The following is an 18,586-nucleotide window of genomic DNA, read 5'->3' as shown; positions in this document are numbered from 1 at the left end:
GCTGTGAATGGAGACTGCAGCATGGTAGTTCACAATGCATCACTCTGCACCCCTTACAGAATCCAGTCTGCCTACACCCTAAGCCTACAGTGCATTCAGGAAAGTATTCAGAGCCCTTGACTTTTTCCACATTGTTACGTTACAGCCTTACTCTAAAATTGATTAAATTGTTTGTTTTTCCCCTCAATCTACACACAAATCCCCATAATGACAAAGTGAAAAGTTTATTTTTGCACATTGATTCAAAATAAAAACAGAAATACCTTATTTACATAAGTATTCAGACCCTTTGCTATGATACTTGAAATTGCATCCTGTTTCCATTGATCATCCTTGAGATGTTTCTACAACTTGATTGGAGTTCACCTGTGGTAAATTCAATTGATTGGACATGATTTGGAAAGGCACAAACCTGTCTATATAAGGTCCCACAGTTGACAGTGCATGTCAGAGCAAAAAACCAAGCCATGAGGTTGAGGGAATTGTCCGTAGAGCTCGGAGAGGCACAGATCCGGGGAAGGGTACCAAAAAATGTCTGCAGCATTGAAGGTTCCCAAGAGCACAGTGGCCTCCATCTTAAATGGAAAAAGTTTGGAACCACCAAGACTCTTCCTAGAGCTGGCCGCCCAGCCAAACTGAGCAATCGGGGGAGAAGGGCTTTGGTCAGGGAGGTGACTAAGAACCCGTCACTCAGACAGAGCTCTAACGTTCGACTGTGGAGATGGGATAACCTTCCAGAAGGACAACCATCTCTGCAGTACTCCACCAATCAGGCCTATATGGTAGAGTGGCCAGACGGAAGCCATTCCTCAGTAAAAGGCACAGGACAGCCCGCTTGGAGTTTGCCGAAAAAACACCTAAAGGAGTCTCAGACCATGAGAAACATATTTCTCTGGTCTGATGAAACCAAGATTGAACTCTTTGGCCTGAACGCCAAGCACCATGTCTGGAGGAGACCTGGCACCATCCCTATGATGAAGCATGGTAGTGGCAGCATCATGCTGTGGGGATGTTTTCAGTGGCAGGGAGACTAGTCAGAATCAAGGGAAAGATGAGCGGCACGAAGCACAGAAATCCTTGAAGAAAACCTGCTCCAGAGCACTCAGGACCTCAGACTGGGGGCGAAGTTTCACCTTCCAACAGGACAATGACCCGAAGCACACAGTCAATATCAAAATGTGTATGTGTGTAGAGTCAGTATAAATACGTGTGTGTGTTATGTGCGAGTGAGCAAATGAACTGTGTGTTGATGCCTGTTGGTGTCAGACTTCTTGCTCTGGTACCGCTTGCCGTGCGGAAGCAGAGAGAATAGTCTATGGCTTTACCAAATTTTCCAGATCTTACTCTCACACTGCCTGATATAAGAGGTCCTGGGTGGCAGGGAGCTGTGATGTACTGGGCTGTCCGCACCACCCTCTGTAGCGCCATGCAATCGAGGGCGGTGCAGTTGCCATACCAAACAGTTATGTAGCCAGTCAAGAGGGCCCATGCCAAATATTTTCAAAATCGTGAGGGGAAAGAGGCACTGAGTGTGTGTGGACTAATTTAAGTCTTTAGTGATTTGGACACCAAGGAACTTGAAGCTCTCAACCCGCTGCACTGGATTGGGCTTGCTCGCCCACCCGTTTCATGTAGTTCACGATTAGCTGCTTGGTCTTACTGACGTTGAGGGAGAAGTTGTCCTGGCACAACACTGCCAGGTCACTGACCTCCTCCCTGGAGACAAGGGTTCCCCAACTGGTGGCATGTAAGCTGAATTTGGCCTGCAGGTGGTTTTATTTGGCCACCCAAGTAATAAATATATATACACAGTGGGGAGAACAAGTATTTGATACACTGTCGATTTTGCAGGTTTTCCTACTTACAAAGCATGTAGAGGTCTGTCATTTTTATCATAGCTACACTTCAACTGTGAGAGATGGAATCTAAAACAAAAAAATCATACAATGTGATTTTCTGGATTTAAGTAATTAATTTGCATTTTATTGCATGACATAAGTATTTGATCACCTACCAACGAGTAAGAATTCAGTCTCTCACAGACCTGTTAGTTTTTCTTTAAGAAGCCCTCCTGTTCTCCACTCATTACCTGTTAACTGCACCGGTTTTAACTCGTTACCTGTATAAAAGACACCTGTCCACACACTCAAACAGACTCCAACCTCTCCACAATGGCCAAGACCAAAGAGCTGCGTAAGGACATCAGGGATAAAATTGTAGACCTGCACAAGGCTGGGTGGCAGAGCCTTGACTTCCGGCGCCGACAGAGATGGCCGCCTCGCTTCGCGTTCCTAGGAAACTATGCAGTTTTTTGTTTTTTTACGTGTTATTTCTTACATTAGTACCCCAGGTCATCTTAGGTTTCATTACATACAGTCGAGAAGAACTACTGAATATAAGATCAGCGTCAACTCACCATCAGTACGACCAAGAATATGTTTTTCGCGACGCGGACGCGGATCCTGTGTTCTGCCTTACAAACAGGACAACGGAGTGGATCCTATGCAGCGACCCAAAAAAACGACTCCGAAAGAGAGGGAAACGAGGCGGTCTTCTGGTCAGACTCCGGAGACGGGCACACCGTGCACCACTCCCTAGCATTCTTCTTGCCAATGTCCAGTCTCTTGACAACAAGGTTGATGAAATCCGAGCAAGGGTAGCATTCCAGAGGGACATCAGAGACTGTAACGTCCTTTGCTTCACTGAAACATGGCTCACTGGAGAGACTCTATCCGAAGCGGTGCAGCCAACGGGTTTCTCCACGCATCGCGCTGACAGAAACAAACATCTTTCTGGTAAGAAGAGGGGCGGAGGCGTATGCCTCATGGCCAACGTGACATGGTGTGATGAAAGAAACATACAGGAACTCAAATCCTTCTGTTCACCCGATTTAGAATTCCTCACAATCAAATGTAGACCGCATTATCTACCAAGAGAATTCTCTTCGATTATAATCACAGCCGTATATACCCCCCCCCCCCCCCCCCCCAAGCAGACACATCGATGGCTCTGAACGAACTTTATTTAACTCTCTGCAAACTGGAAACGATTTATCCGGAGGCTGCATTCATTGTAGCTGGGGATTTTAACAAGGCTAATCTGAAAACAAGACTCCCTAAATTTTATCAGCATATCGATTGCGCAACCAGGGGTGGAAAGACCTTGGATCATTGTTACTCTAACTTCCGCGACGCATATAAGGCCCTGCCCCGCCCCCCTTTCGGAAAAGCTGACCACGACTCCATTTTGTTGATCCCTGCCTACAGACAGAAACTAAAACAAGAGGCTCCCACGCTGAGGTCTGTCCAACGCTGGTCCGACCAAGCTGACTCCACACTCCAAGACTGCTTCCATCACGTGGACTGGGAGATGTTTCGTATTGCGTCAGATAACAACATTGACGAATACGCTGATTCGGTGTGCGAGTTCATTAGAACGTGCGTTGAAGATGTCGTTCCCATAGCAACGATTAAGACATTCCCTAACCAGAAACCGTGGATTGATGGCAGCATTCGTGTGAAACTGAAAGCGCGAACCACTGCTTTTAATCAGGGCAAGGTGTCTGGTAACATGACCGAATACAAACAGTGCAGCTATTCCCTCCGCAAGGCTATCAAACAAGCTAAGTGCCAGTACAGAGACAAAGTAGAATCTCAATTCAACGGCTCAGACACAAGAGGCATGTGGCAGGGTCTACAGTCAATCACGGATCACAGGAAGAAATCCAGCCCAGTCACGGACCAGGATGTCTTGCTCCCAGGCAGACTAAATAACTTTTTTGCCCGCTTTGAGGACAATACAGTGCCACTGACACGGCCTGCAACGAAAACATGCGGTCTCTCCTTCACTGCAGCCGAGGTGAGTAAGACATTTAAACGTGTTAACCCTCGCAAGGCTGCAGGCCCAGACGGCATCCCCAGCCGCGCCCTCAGAGCATGCGCAGACCAGCTGGCCGGTGTGTTTACGGACATATTCAATCAATCCCTATACCAGTCTGCTGTTCCCACATGCTTCAAGAGGGCCACCATTGTTCCTGTTCCCAAGAAAGCTAAGGTAACTGAGCTAAACGACTACCGCCCCGTAGCACTCACATCCGTCATCATGAAGTGCTTTGAGAGACTAGTCAAGGACCATATCACCTCCACCCTACCTGACACCCTAGACCCACTCCAATTTGCTTACCGCCCAAATAGGTCCACAGACGATGCAATCTCAACCACACTGCACACTGCCCTAACCCATCTGGACAAGAGGAATACCTATGTGAGAATGCTGTTCATCGACTACAGCTCGGCATTCAACACCATAGTACCCTCCAAGCTCGTCATCAAGCTCGAGACCCTGGGTCTCGACCCCGCCCTGTGCAACTGGGTACTGGACTTCCTGACGGGCCGCCCCCAGGTGGTGAGGGTAGGCAACAACATCTCCTCCCCGCTGATCCTCAACACTGGGGCCCCACAAGGGTGCGTTCTGAGCCCTCTACTGTACTCCCTGTTCACCCACGACTGCGTGGCCACGCACGCCTCCAACTCAATCATCAAGTTTGCGGACGACACAACAGTGGTAGGCTTGATTACCAACAACGACGAGACGGCCTACAGGGAGGAGGTGAGGGCCCTCGGAGTGTGGTGTCAGGAAAATAACCTCACACTCAACGTCAACAAAACTAAGGAGATGATTGTGGACTTCAGGAAACAGCAGAGGGAACACCCCCCTATCCACATCGATGGAACAGTAGTGGAGAGGGTAGCAAGTTTTAAGTTCCTCGGCATACACATCACAGACAAACTGAATTGGTCCACTCACACAGACAGCATCGTGAAGAAGGCGCAGCAGCGCCTCTTCAACCTCAGGAGGCTGAAGAAATTCGGCTTGTCACCAAAAGCACTCACAAACTTCTACAGATGCACAATCGAGAGCATCCTGGCGGGCTGTATCACCGCCTGGTATGGCAACTGCACCGCCCTCAACCGTAAGGCTCTCCAGAGGGTAGTGAGGTCTGCACAACGCATCACCGGGGGCAAACTACCTGCCCTCCATCCAGGACACCTACACCACCCGATGTCACAGGAAGGCCATAAAGATCATCAAGGACATCAACCACCCGAGCCACTGCCTGTTCACCCCGCTATCATCCAGAAGGCGAGGTCAGTACAGGTGCATCAAAGCTGGGACCGAGAGACTGAAAAACAGCTTCTATCTCAAGGCCATCAGACTGTTAAACAGCCACCACTAACACTGAGTGGCTGCTGCCAACACACTGACACTGACTCAACTCCAGCCACTTTAATAATGGGAATTGATGGGAAATGATGTAAATATATCACTAGCCACTTTAAACAATGCTACCTTATATAATGTTACTTACCCTACATTATTCATCTCATATGCATAAGTATATACTGTACTCTATATCATCGACTGTATCCTTATGTAATACATGTATCACTAGCCACTTTAAACTATGCCACTTTGTTTACATACTTTAGGTAAACTTCTGACCCACTGGGAATGTGATGAAATAAATAAAAGCCGAAATAAATCTCTACTATTATTCTGACATTTCACATTCTTAAAATAAAGTGGTGATCCTAACTGACCTAGGACAGGGCATTTTTACTAGGATTAAATGTCAGGAAATTGGGAAAACTGAGTTTAAATGTATTTGTAAGGTGTATGTAAACTTCCGATATATTTCACTGTTGTACATGAAATACTAAATAACCAGGAAATCAGCTCCAAGTGATTTACATTTTGGAAATATATGTTCCCACCTAATCCCACACATAATAGATATGTAAGTGTTGAAATTATTATGTTTTAGTCAAATATTGTATCTGTTTGGGCTTCTTGTGGTCAATTTGCAGTCTACAATTTTTTTGTAAACAGAGGACCAATTTTTTTTGTAATTTGCCACTATCAATAAATAAAAAAAATTGTCCCGTGGTTGAATCTCGTTGATGATTCCTGTTGTAGGCTGTCTTATTCTCAACGGTGATGAGGCCTACCACTGTCATGTTGTCAGCAAACTTGATGATGGTGTTGGAGTTTTGCGTGGCCACGTAGTCGTTGGTGAACAAGAAGTACAGGAGGGAACTAAGCACACACCCCTGTAGGGCCCCCGTGTCAGCGTGGCAGAGGAAATGTTGCCTTCCCTCAACACCTGGGGTTGGCCCGTCAGGAAGTCCAGGATCCAGCTGCAGAGGGCGGTGTTCAGTCCTAGGGTCCAAAGCTTGGTGACGAGCTTGGAGGGGACTATGGTGTTGAACGCTGACCTGTAGTAAATGAACAGCATTCTCACATAGGTGTTCATTCCTCTTATCTAGGTGGATGGGGGCAGTGTGGAGTGCAATTGAGATTGCATCGTCTATGGATCTGTTGGAGCGGTATGCGAATTGGAATGGGTCTAGGGTTTCTGGGATGATGGGAATTGATGTGTGCCATAACCTTTCAAAGCACGATTACAGATGTGTGCTACAGGGCGGTAGTCATTGTGGCAGGTAGGCTTAAAGTTCTTGGGAACAGGAATGATGGTGGTCAGCTTGAGATGTGGGAATTACTGACTGGGACAAGGAAAGGTTGAAAATGACCGTGAATATGCCTGCCAGCTGTTCTCCGCATGCTCTGAGAACGCACCCTGGAATACCACCCGGCCTCGCGGCGTTAAGCGTGTTTAACTTTTTAAAAACCTTACGACAGCCTTGGAGTAGCAACATCAACCAGTCCCCTGGGTCAGCGGGGGCCCTCGTTCCCGGCTCAGTGTTATTTTTTGTCAAATAGTGCATAAAATACATTGAGTTCGTCTAGTAGAGAGGCATCGTTGGCAGACCACAGCTGGGTCTTCCTTTGTAATTCGTAATGGACTGTAGCCCCTTCTTAATGCACCGGAGCCTATGTAATAGGATTCCACCTTGTTCCTATATTGCCCTTTTGCTTGTTTGATGGCTCTGCGGAGGTCGTAGCGGGACTTCATGCACTTGTTTGTGTCTTCAGCCGTAGTCTCCTGGTTGGCTGCGATAGCCCTGTGTGCGGGAGCCCTGTTCTTTAGCTTAGAGCCAACCTCTGTGTTAACCCTGGGCTTTTGATTGGGGAAGCAGCGAAACTTCTCTTTAGGGACAACGTTGTGATGCATTTCCTAATGAAGCCAGTGACGGAGGTGGTTAGCTTGTCGATGCTATTGGCAGAGTCATGGGACATATTCCAGTCAGCGCAAGCAAAGCAGTTTTGTAGCATAGCATCAGAAACAGAGGACCATTTCTCAATGGAGCGCATCAAGGGTACTTCCTGTTTGAGCTTCTACTTGTGACATCTTTAAACAATGCTACCTTATATAATGTTACTTACCCTACATTATTAATCTCATATGCATACGTATATACTGTACTCTATATCATCGACTGTATCCTTATGTAATACATGTATCACTAGCCACTTTAAACTATGCCACTTTGTTTACATACTCATCTCATTTGTACATACTGTACTCGATACCATCTACTGTATCTTGCCTATGCTGCTCTGTACCATCACTCATTCATATATCCTTATGTACATATTCTTTATCCCCTTACACTGTGTACAAGACAGTAGTTTTGGAATTGTTAGTTAGATTACTTGTTATTACTGCATTGTCGGAACTAGAAGCACAAGCATTTCGCTACACTCGCATTAACATCTGCTAACCATGTGTATGTGACAAATAAAATTTGATTTGATTTGATAGTTTTGATAGGTAACAACTTATTTTCTTAATGCCATCCGTCTTTTATCTGCCTGGATCCAACTTTCTAAACCATGTCTTGCTACATAAGTTGTGATGGAGAATCCATGAGAAAGAAAACACTTTTTATTGCCACTACACATGGCTGTAGGTTGACATTGACGTGACACTAATAACATCCAAGGAACATGATGGACGTTTGCCGTTGACAGGCACAGTGAGACAACAGCTGCGTCAAAAGAAAGGTGTGTAAACTAATGAGATGGAAAGATGAGGGTGCGAGGCAGGGCCGTGTTGTATAACCAGGGAACACCACTGATGTGTGTGTGTGTGGCAGTTCCCTTTGATAACAGCTCAATCAGAAAACCCAACACAGCCAAGAGAGGCAACAGGAAAATGGGCTTAATCTGAATTACAACAGAAAGGATGCTTTCACTGGCAGGAGGGAGTATTAAGTCCCTATCAAACTAACCCTGGTGAAGCGCTGGGAAAAATGTTCTTTGATTCCCCTTTTGACTCCTAGAGATAAGCAGTGTTGTAACAACATGGATGCATCCCATTCATAAAATCACGACTCATATCAGATCAAGATCTACGGTCAAAATGGCTGATTCAGGAGGAAAAGTTTCACATGTCATACTTTTGGTGAGCCAACACCATCATGGAAAACTACATTTCGTCACCCACTGAAATTCCTGAGGTCCACGGGGTGAATCATCTTACTACCCATGCAACGCATCACTAGAACACTACGGCAGTAACTGGGCCTAGCCTACCTATCTGAGCAGTGATCACATAAGACTTGGCAAGGACTGTACAATATGTCAAACACGCAGTAACTTTCCAAGAAAGAAGGTAAGATCATAAAGGTGGCAAAGACTGCTAGAACTCGTGCTAAACACCACGACTATATCTTTGGCCCAATACAAAAGATCTTGGCCCAGCAGAACATACAATCGAGCCCCACAGTCACAAAGTCAACAGTGCATTCGGAAAGTATTCAGACCCCTTTACTTTTTCCACGTTTTGTTACGTTACAGCCTCTAAAATTGATTAAATAAAGAATCCTCATCAATCTACACACAATATCCCACAATGACAAAGCGAAAACAGGTTTTTATAAAGTACCAGTCCAAAGTTTGGACACACCTACTCATTCAAGGGTTTTTCTATCTTTTTACTATTTTATACATTGTAGAATAATATTGAAGACATAAACTTTGAAATAACACATATGGAATGACTTAGTAATTAAGAAAGTGTTAAACCAAACAAATTATATTTGAGATTCTTGAAAGCAGCCACCCTTTGCCTTGATGACAGCTTTGCACACACTTGGCATTCTCTCAACCAGCATCATGAGGTGGAATTTCTTTCATTCAATGCATTTGAGCCAATCAGTTGTGTTGTGACAAGATTGGGGTGGTATACGGAAGATAGCCCTATTTGGTAAAAGATCAAGTCCATATTATGGCAAGAACAGCTCAAATAAGCGTAGAGAAACGACAGACCATCTTTACTTTAAGACATGAAGGTCAGTCAATCCGGAAAACTATAAAGAACTTTGAAAGTTCCTTCAAGTGCAGTCTCAAAAACCATCAAGTGATATGATGAAACTAGCTCTCATGAGGACCGCCACGGGAAAGGAAGACCAAGAGTTACCTCTTGTGCAGAGGAAAAGTTCAATAGAGTTACCAGCCCAAATAAATGCTTCACAGTGTTCAAGTAACAGACACATCTCAACAACTGTTCAGAGGAGACTGCATGAATCAGGCCTTCATGGTCGAATTGCTGCAAAGAAACCACTACTAAAGGACACCAATAAGAAGACTTGCTTGGGCCAAGAAACACAAGCAATGGACATTAGACCGGTGGAAATCTGTTCTTTGGGCTGATGAGTCCAAATTTGAGTTTTTTGGTTCCAAACGATGTGTCTTTGTGAGACACAGAGAAGGTGAACAAATGATCTCTGCATGTGTGGATCGCACTGTGACGCACAGAGGAGGTGGTGTGATGGTGTGGGGGTGCTTTGCTGGTGACACTGCCAGTGATTTACTTTAAAAAATGAACCAGTAAGGCTGCCACAGCATTCTGCAGTGATATGCCATCCCATCTGGTTTGTGCTTAGTAGGACTATCATTTGTTTTTCAACAGGACAATGACCCAACACACCTCCAGGCTGTGTAAGGGCTATTTGACCAATAAGGAGAGTGATGGAGTGCTGCATCACATAACCTGGCCTCCACAATCACTCGACCTCAACCCAGTTGCGATGGTTTGGGATGAGTTGGACCGCAGAGGGAAGGAAAATCAGCCAACAAGTGCTCAACATATGTGGGAACTCCTTCAAAACTGTTGGAAAAGCATTCCAGATGAAGCTGGTTGAGAGAATGCCAAGGGTGTGCAAAGCTGTCATCAAGGTTGGCTACTTCGAAGAATCTAAAATACAAAATACATTGATTGCCACTTTTTGGATTACTACATGATTCCATATGTGTTCAATAGTTGTCTTCACTACAACGTAGAAAATAGTCAAAATAAACAAAACCCTTGAATGAATAGATGGGTCAACTTTTGACTGGTACTGTACATTTTTGCAAATGTATTCAAAATAAAATAGAGGAATACCTTATTTACATAAGTATTCAGACACTTTGCTATGATACTCGAAATTGAACTCAGGTGCATCCTGTTTCCATTGATCACCCTTGAGATGTTTCTACAACTTGATTGGAGTCCACCTCTGGCAAATTCAATTGATTGGACGTGATTTGGAAAGGCACACACCTGTCTATATAAGGTCCCACAGTTGACAGTGCATGTCAGAGCAAAAAAACCAAGCCATGAGGTTGAAGGAATTGTACATAGAGCTCCCGAGACAGGATTGTGTCGAGGCACAGATCCGGGGAAGGGTACCAAAAAATGTCTGCAGCATTGAAGGTCCCCAAGAACACAGTGGCATCCATCATTCTTAAATGGAAGAAGTTTGGAACCACCAAGACTCTTCCTTGAGTTGGCCACCTGGCCAAACTGAGCAATCGGGGAGAAGGGCCTTGGTCAGGGAGGCGACCAAGAACCCGATGGTCACTCTGACAGAGCTCCAGAATTCCTCTGTGGAGATGGGGAAACCTTCCAGAAAGCCAACCAGCTCTGCAGCACTCCACCAATCAGACCTTTATGGTAGTGACCAGACAGAAGACACTCCTCAGTAAAAAGGCACATTACAGCCCGCTTGGAGTTTGCCAAAAGGCACCTAAAGGACTCTCAGACCATGAGAAACAAGATTCTCTGGTCTGATGAAAACAAGATTGAACTATTTGGCCTGAATGCCAAGCTTCACGTCTGGAGGAAACCTGGCACCAACCCTACAGTGAAGCATGGTGATAGCAACATCATGCTGAGGGGATGTTCTTCCAGAGGTAGTGACTGGGAGACTAGTCCGGATCGAGGGAAAGATGAACGGAGCAAAGTACAGAGAGATCCTTGATGAAAACCTGCTCCAGAGCGCTCAGCACCTCAGACCGGGGCAAGGGATCACCTTCCAACAGGACAACAACCCTAAGCACACAGCCAAGACAACGCAGAAGTGGCTTCGGGACTAATCTCTGAATGTCCTTGAATGGCCCAGCCAGAGCCCGGACTTGAACCCGATCAGCCATCCCTGGAAAGACCTGAAAATAGCTGTGTAGCGACTCTCCCCATCCAACCTGACAGAGCTTGAAAGGATCTGCAAAGAAGAATGGGAGAAACTCCCCAAATACAGGTGTGCCAAGCTTGTAACATCATACCCAAGAAGACTCAGTTTTTTATTTTGAATACATTCACAAAAATGTCATTATTGGGTATTGGGTTATTGGGTATTGATGAAAATAAAATAATTGTATCAATTTTGTATCAATTATAATAAGGCTGTAACATAACAAAATGTGGAAAAGGTCAAGGGGTCTGAATACTTTTGAATGCACTGTACTTAGCTAACAGACTGTGGACACTGCCTTATTTGCTCAAATCCCAAAGCGATCCAAAGAGAATGGTAGGCTAGAGGGGTAGAGGAAGGAGGGTGGTCTATGCTGTGGGAATCGTTTGTTATGTTTCTTCACACACAGTGGCATTTCAGTAGAGGCCTGTACATTTAGAAACTTTGGTTAGTCTGTAAGCCCTGATCCCATGACCTACTCAAAGAAGGGCAGGAAAGACAGAGTGCGCACAGAGCATGTTACATTTGGTAAATAAGGAGCACAACCTTCTCTTCTATGGACAGACTTACAACTTAAGCTATTAGTCAAAGTGAACACTACACAGGGGTTACAGTGAACCAAGCACAATAGCACTACATTGTACTCAAACTACAATAGGTTAGATGTCAGGTTCATCGACTGTATGGATAAGTATGGATAATTCCATAGGCTAAATTGTTAAACTGCATTGTTTCTAGGCGCAGTGATGTTCTTAAATACAAATTCCAGGTCGCACAGCAAAATATTTAAGCACATATGTGAGTAAAATTGTCTCACTGTAGAGCCTAACTTATCCTATAGGACAATATCCTTGATATATCCTGGACCTATTCTGAATTATGTTAAAAGTAAAAGCATTATTATAGTATATTAGGCTATATTGCATGGTGTTGTTGTTTAAGGCAGGGCAATTCCATGCCAGTGTAGACTGAAACATTTTTGGTATCTCAGATGGTTCTGGCAATTCTCACATAGTAACTTCATTGGGAGGAAAGACTCTCGAGATGATTTTTACTTGTATGACAAACGCTGTGTCTTTATGAGACGCAGAGTAGGTGAACGGATGATCTCCGCATGTGTGGTTCTCACCGTGAAGCATGGAGGAGGTGGTGTGGGGTTGCTTTGCTGGTGACCCTGTCTGTGATTTATTTAGAATTCAAGGCACACTTAACCAGCATGGCTACCACAGCATTCTTCTGCAACACGCCATCCCATCTAGTTTGTGCTTAGTGGGACTATCATTTGTTTTTCAACGGGACAATGACCCAACACACCTCCAGGCTGTGTAAGGAGAGTGATGGTGCTGCATCAGATGACCTGGCCTCCACAATCACCAAATCTCAACCCAATTGAAATGTACTGGTACGAGATGGACCACAAGGTGAAGGAAAAGCAGCCAACAAGTCTTCAGCAAACCTGTCATCAAGGCAAAGGGTGGCTAGTTTCAAGAATCTAAAATATGTTGATTTGGTTTAACACTTTTTTGTTACTACATGATTCCATATGTGTTATTTCATGTTTGATGTCTTCACTCTTATTCTACAGTATAGAAAAAGAAAGTAAAATGTTTGAATGAGTAGGCGTCCAAACTTTTGACTGGTACTATACTTTTAAAATCATTAACATGTACAGTGGCTTGCGAAAGTATTCACCCCCTCGGCATTTTTCCTATTTTGCTGTCTAACAACTTGGAATCAAAGTGGATTTTGGGGGGGTTTGTATCATTTCATTTACACAACATGCCTACCATTTTGAAGATGCAAAAAACTTTTTGGGGTGAAAGAAACAAGAAATAACAACAAGAACCCCCCCAAAGTCAATACTTTGTAGAGACACCTTTTGCAGCAATTACAGCTGCAAGTCTCTTAGGATATGTCTCTATAAGCTTGGCACATCTAGCCACTGGGATTTTTGCTAAACTGCTCCAGCTCCTTCAAGTTGGATGGGTTCCGCTGGTGTACAGCATCTTTAAGTCATACCACAGATTCTCAATTGGATTGAGGTCTGGGTTTTGACTAGGCCATTCCAAGACATTTAAATGTTTCCCCTTAAACCACTCAAGTGTTGCTTTAGCAATAAGCTTAGGGTCATTGTCCTGCTGGAAGGTGAACCTCTGTCCCGGACTCAAATCTCTGGAAGACAAACAGGTTTCCCTCAAGAATTTCCCTGTATTTAGCACCATCCATCATTCCTTCAATTCTGGCCAGTTTCCCAGTCCCTGGAGATGAAAAACATCCCCACAGCATGATGCTGCCACCACCATGCTTCACTGTGGAGATGGTGTTCTCGGGTGATGGGAGGCGTTGGGTTTGCGCCAGACATAGTGTTTTCCTTGATGGCCAAAAAGCTCATCTGACCAGAGTACCTCCTTCCATATGGTTGGGTAGTCTCCCACATGCCTTTTGGCGGACACCAAACGTGTTTGCTTATTTTTTCTTTAAGCAATGGCTTTTTTTCTGGACACTCTTCCGTAAAGCCCAGCTCTGTGGAGTGTACGGCTTAAAGTGGTCCTATGGACAGATACTCCAATCTCTGCTGTGTAGCTTTGCAGCTCCTTCAGGGTTATCTTTGGTCTCTTTGTTGCCTCTCTGATTAATGCCCTCCTTGCCTGGTCTGTGAGTTTTGGTGGGCGGCCCTCTCTTGGCAGGTTGTTTGTGTTGCCATATTCTTTCCATGTTTTAATAATGGATTTAATAGTGCTCTGTGGGATGCTCAAAGTTTCTGATATTTTTTTATAACCCTACCCTGATCTGTACTTCTCCACAACTTTGTCCCTGACCTGTTTGGAGAGCTCCTTGGTCTTCATGGTACCCCTTGCTTAGTGGTGTTGCAGACTCTGGGGCCTTTCAGAACAGGTGTATATATACTGAGATCATGTGACAGATCATGTTATACTTAGACTTTATTTAACTAATTATGCGACTTCTGAAGGTAATTGGTTGCACCAGGTCTTATTATGGGCTTCATAGCAAAGGGGGTGAATACATATGGACCAACCACTTTTCCGTTTTACTTTTTTTTTCTTTTCAAACAAGTTAGCCTTTTCATTTAACTTCACCAATTTGGACTATTTTGTGTATGTCCATTACATGAAACCCACATAAAAATCTATTTATTTTACAGGTTGTAATGCAACAAAATAGGAAAAATGCCAAGGGGGATGAATACTTTTGCAAGGCACTGTAGTGTGCATCTATCAGGTACACATACATGTTAGTACATACACACAACAATAGGAGAGGTGTTGCTTTATTCGTTTTTTGAACGCAGGTTTGCTGTTCACTTGCGCTATCCTATATGAAATGGGAGTTCTGTGCAATCATGGCTTTGTAAAATACTGCACATTTCCTTGAATTTTCCTTGAATCTGGACCTGGGGAATGTGATAAGACCCCTGGTGGCATGTCTGGTAGGGTAAGTGTGATTGTCAATGCTGTGTGTGTGTAAGCTGACTATGCAAACAATTTGGAATCTCCAACACATTAAATGTGTCTTATAAAAACAAGAAGTGATTCCGTCAGTCTTTCCTCAACTCTTAGCCAAGAGAGTCTAGCATGCATAGTATTGATATTAGCCCTCTGACTGCAATAAAGAGCAAAGTGTGCTGCTCTGTTCTGGGCCAGCTGCAGCTTAACTTGGTCTTTCTTTGCAGCACTTGACCATATGACTGGACAGAAATCAATATAAGACTAGAGCATGCAGGAATTTAGTTCCTTGTTGCAAACTGGATTCATCTTTTGGAGTATTTGTATTCTGTACAGGCTTCCTTTTCACTCTGTCAATTAGGTTGGTATTGTGGAATAATTACAATGTTGTTGATCAATCCTCTTGTCACCTATCACAGCCATTAAACTCTGTTTTAAAGTCAACATTGCCCTCATGGTGAAATCACTGAGGTTTCCATCCTCTCCGGCAACTGAGTTACGAGAGACACCTGTATCTTTAGTGACTGGGTGTATTGATACACCATTAAAAGGTGTAATTAATAACTTCACCATACTCAGAGGGATATTCCATGTCTGATTTTTCTATTTTTACCCATCTACCGATAGGTGCCCTTCTTCACGAGGCATTGGAAAACCTTCTTGGTCTTTGTGGTTGAATCTTTGTTTGAAATTCACTGCTTAACTGAGGGACCATACAGATTATTGTATTTGTGGGGTACAGAGATGAGGTACCTATTCAAACACTATTATTGCACACAGTGTGAGTCCATGCAACTTATTATGTGACTTGTTAAGCAAATATTTACTCCTGAAATTATTTAGGCTTGTCATAATAGGGTTGAATACATAAAAGACATTTCAGCCTTTATATTTGTAAAAACATAATTCCACTTTTGACATTATGGGGTATTGTGTGTAGGCCAGTGAAAATCTAAATGTAGTCCATTTTAAATTCACACAACAAAATGTGGAAAAAGTCAAGGGGTGTGAATACTTTCTGAAGGCACTGTAATTATCAGCGAGCCCATTCTGGAAAATGTACTTGTAGAGTATATTGTTCCAAACAAAAGCCTGTCTTACAATTTAAGATATTATAATGTTCAATAAGCTTGTTTTATTTCAGCAACAAGACTTGCTCCATATTTTAGAGCACACTATAAGGAGTATAATGACACCAAGATTTCTATACGATTTACATGTACAGTTGACAGATGTCTGTATGATTTACATGTAAGGTTCACAGATCTCTACCTTTTTTTCTTGTAAAAATGTAGCTAATGAGAGCAAGGCATAAACCCTAATTTGCCCTGAGTTCAACACAACAATATGGCTCTTGGTGTAGGCCTAAGTAATGTAGGTAAGGCTCACTGTTTTAGCTGTCAGCAAACTGCTGTGCCCGGTTTTACATTCCCTAAAACTCATGTTAAAACCAACAGTTTAACACCCCTGCTCTCCCCCTTGACCAAACCTTTAGAACTAAGCTGTTTCCTTATGGACGTCACTCTAGTCTAGACGTATGCATGCTCAGAGAAACAACAGTCTTATTTACCAGCATAGCCATTAGCTCTGCATGATAAAAATACAGAAATGATGCGGCTACAGGAAGAACCAATGACTACGTTGGAACTATAAATGTGTGCGCCATTGGCAAGGGGATAAGATATCACTTCAATTGGGGCTATTGCCTGGAGTACAGAGGGCTGGTTCAGGACATTAGGAGTGCAATTGTTCGGATGACCCGAGTCAAATCTCTCACGTCACAGAAGCAAGAGTGAGGGCCTGACTGGAATGAGTTGGTCAGCATAGTTGATAAAGGGCTCTTTCACTGGACAGGCACCACACATTTGACCTTGTGCTTGGCTGTGCGTAGAGCCCTGCACGGGCATGAATTTTAAGCCTGAGCCCTACCCATACCAGCAACCATTAAGCCCTACCCTACACAGGCCCGATTGCTTCTGCAAAATTTAAGGCACCCCACATTTGACCCTGTGCTTGGCTGTGCGTAGATCCCTGCACAAGCATACATTTTAAGCCCAAACCCTACCCCGATTGTTTCTGCCAAATTTAAGGCCCGGACCAAAGGCCAAAATAACTTAAATCATTAGCATCCATTAGCTGCTGGTCTCGGTCTGTCCTCCTCCCTGTAGTGCTCACACAGCATGCACTCTGCTGCTAGTCTGTCACCCTCAGTGGGGCTGTAAAAAAACAGGATGCGACTTCTGCTTTTGGACGTCAACAAGGCAACACTCAATCTTAACTCCGCCACAACATTTACTGGATTGGTTGAACAGTGCAGAAGAGACCCTTCCTTGATAGTTTGTTTTTCTCTCATCAGGACCAGAAATAGACACTGCTCAAGTGTTTCTTTAACGCCTGCTACGTTAGGTTAATAGTCTGCCTGTGTGAGTATCCAGAGCAATGGCTCCGCCTCGGGCTGCTCAAAGACGAGACAAGTTTTTGTCACTCTAAACTCAGGAACAGTATTATTTTCTGTGAAATAATCTGTCCTGTGGACTCGGACAATGTTCTGGTCTTATATTTCACGTGGTTGAAGCACGTCTGACACCATGTTATGATCTTAGTAGGTTAAGACTGTAGGCTAGCCTACTGCGCAGCAGAGCAAATGGCTCAGCTGCAAAATGCTTGATCAATTTAGTCATACACGAGCCCTGCCCGTACCCTAGCAATTGATGAAAAAAACAGGCCCAAACCCAATAAAGGTGTGCGGTAATTGAACCTCCCAGGGACACTTATCAAAACTCCAGCAGCTTCTATGAGTGGGTTAACTCCTACCTAAGCAGGTAACGTTAGTTAGCTAAAATTGGCAACCTGGCTAGCTAACTAATATTTTAACTCTACTACAACGTAACATTGAAGTTAAATCCTAAGGTTAGTGCCAGGTAACTATTAGCTATCTTTGCTAGACAGTTGGTTAGTTAGCGCTGCTAACGCGCTAACTAGCAAGCCAACATGTCATAAGTTGTTGTTTATGGTCACTATGTTAACGTTAGCTAGGGTGCTAACTATTTAGCCAATGTAAATAACAGCTCTCAAGCTACGCTCAGGATGCTAGCCTTTTAAAGTTAGTTGACGAGTTTGCAAGGCAAATGACACCATACTGTAAGCTATAATTGTTAACACATTACATGTGTATAATATTTCTAAACTGCTTGGCCAGTTCTAGACACCGTTAACTTACTGAAAGCTAAGCCAATGACTAGCTGCTAAGTTAGCTAGCTAACCCCACAATTTCACTAGTCGAGTCAAACCGTTAGCTTGTTGAAGACGATTAATGTGTCTAGCTGTCTTATACATACCAGCTCATTTTGTCTGAATTTCTCATCCAGTTTCAATTGGAAGCTTTTTCCTTTTCAGAAAACCTCATCCCCTTTCACATAAAATAATTGCTAGCTAGATAAAGTAACCAGGAAGTGGCTACAGCAGTAGCACAGATAAATGAGAATATATTTGGTAGTAGTTTTTTTGGGGGTGGGGGGTAAAACTACGGAAAGCAGAAAGGACTGCATGGCGCACTGGGTTAGTGAGAGGGAGACGAAGTATAGATCCAACTATTTATGTGGGCTTGTCTGTTCAGCAATGTCATTTTTGGAGTTTGAAATGTAATATTATAGCTTAGAAAATTGTTACTGACAGATGAGCTCGCATCAAGGAAAGATCAGAAAT

The 18,586-nt window shown here is 43.9% G+C and overlaps 1 pseudogene; it reads right to left on the bottom strand.

The window, feature by feature from the left end:
* Positions 1-18,381, bottom strand: part of LOC110525642 — a 54,466-nt pseudogene extending 36,085 nt beyond the window's left edge.
* Positions 18,382-18,586: the final 205 nt, after the last annotated feature.

The sequence above is a fragment of the Oncorhynchus mykiss genome, chromosome 6 (genome assembly GCF_013265735.2).
Source record: "Oncorhynchus mykiss isolate Arlee chromosome 6, USDA_OmykA_1.1, whole genome shotgun sequence".
Lineage (NCBI taxonomy): Eukaryota > Metazoa > Chordata > Actinopteri > Salmoniformes > Salmonidae > Oncorhynchus > Oncorhynchus mykiss.
The sequence above is the reverse complement of the archived record's forward strand: the minus strand, read 5'-3'. Positions and strand labels throughout refer to the sequence as shown.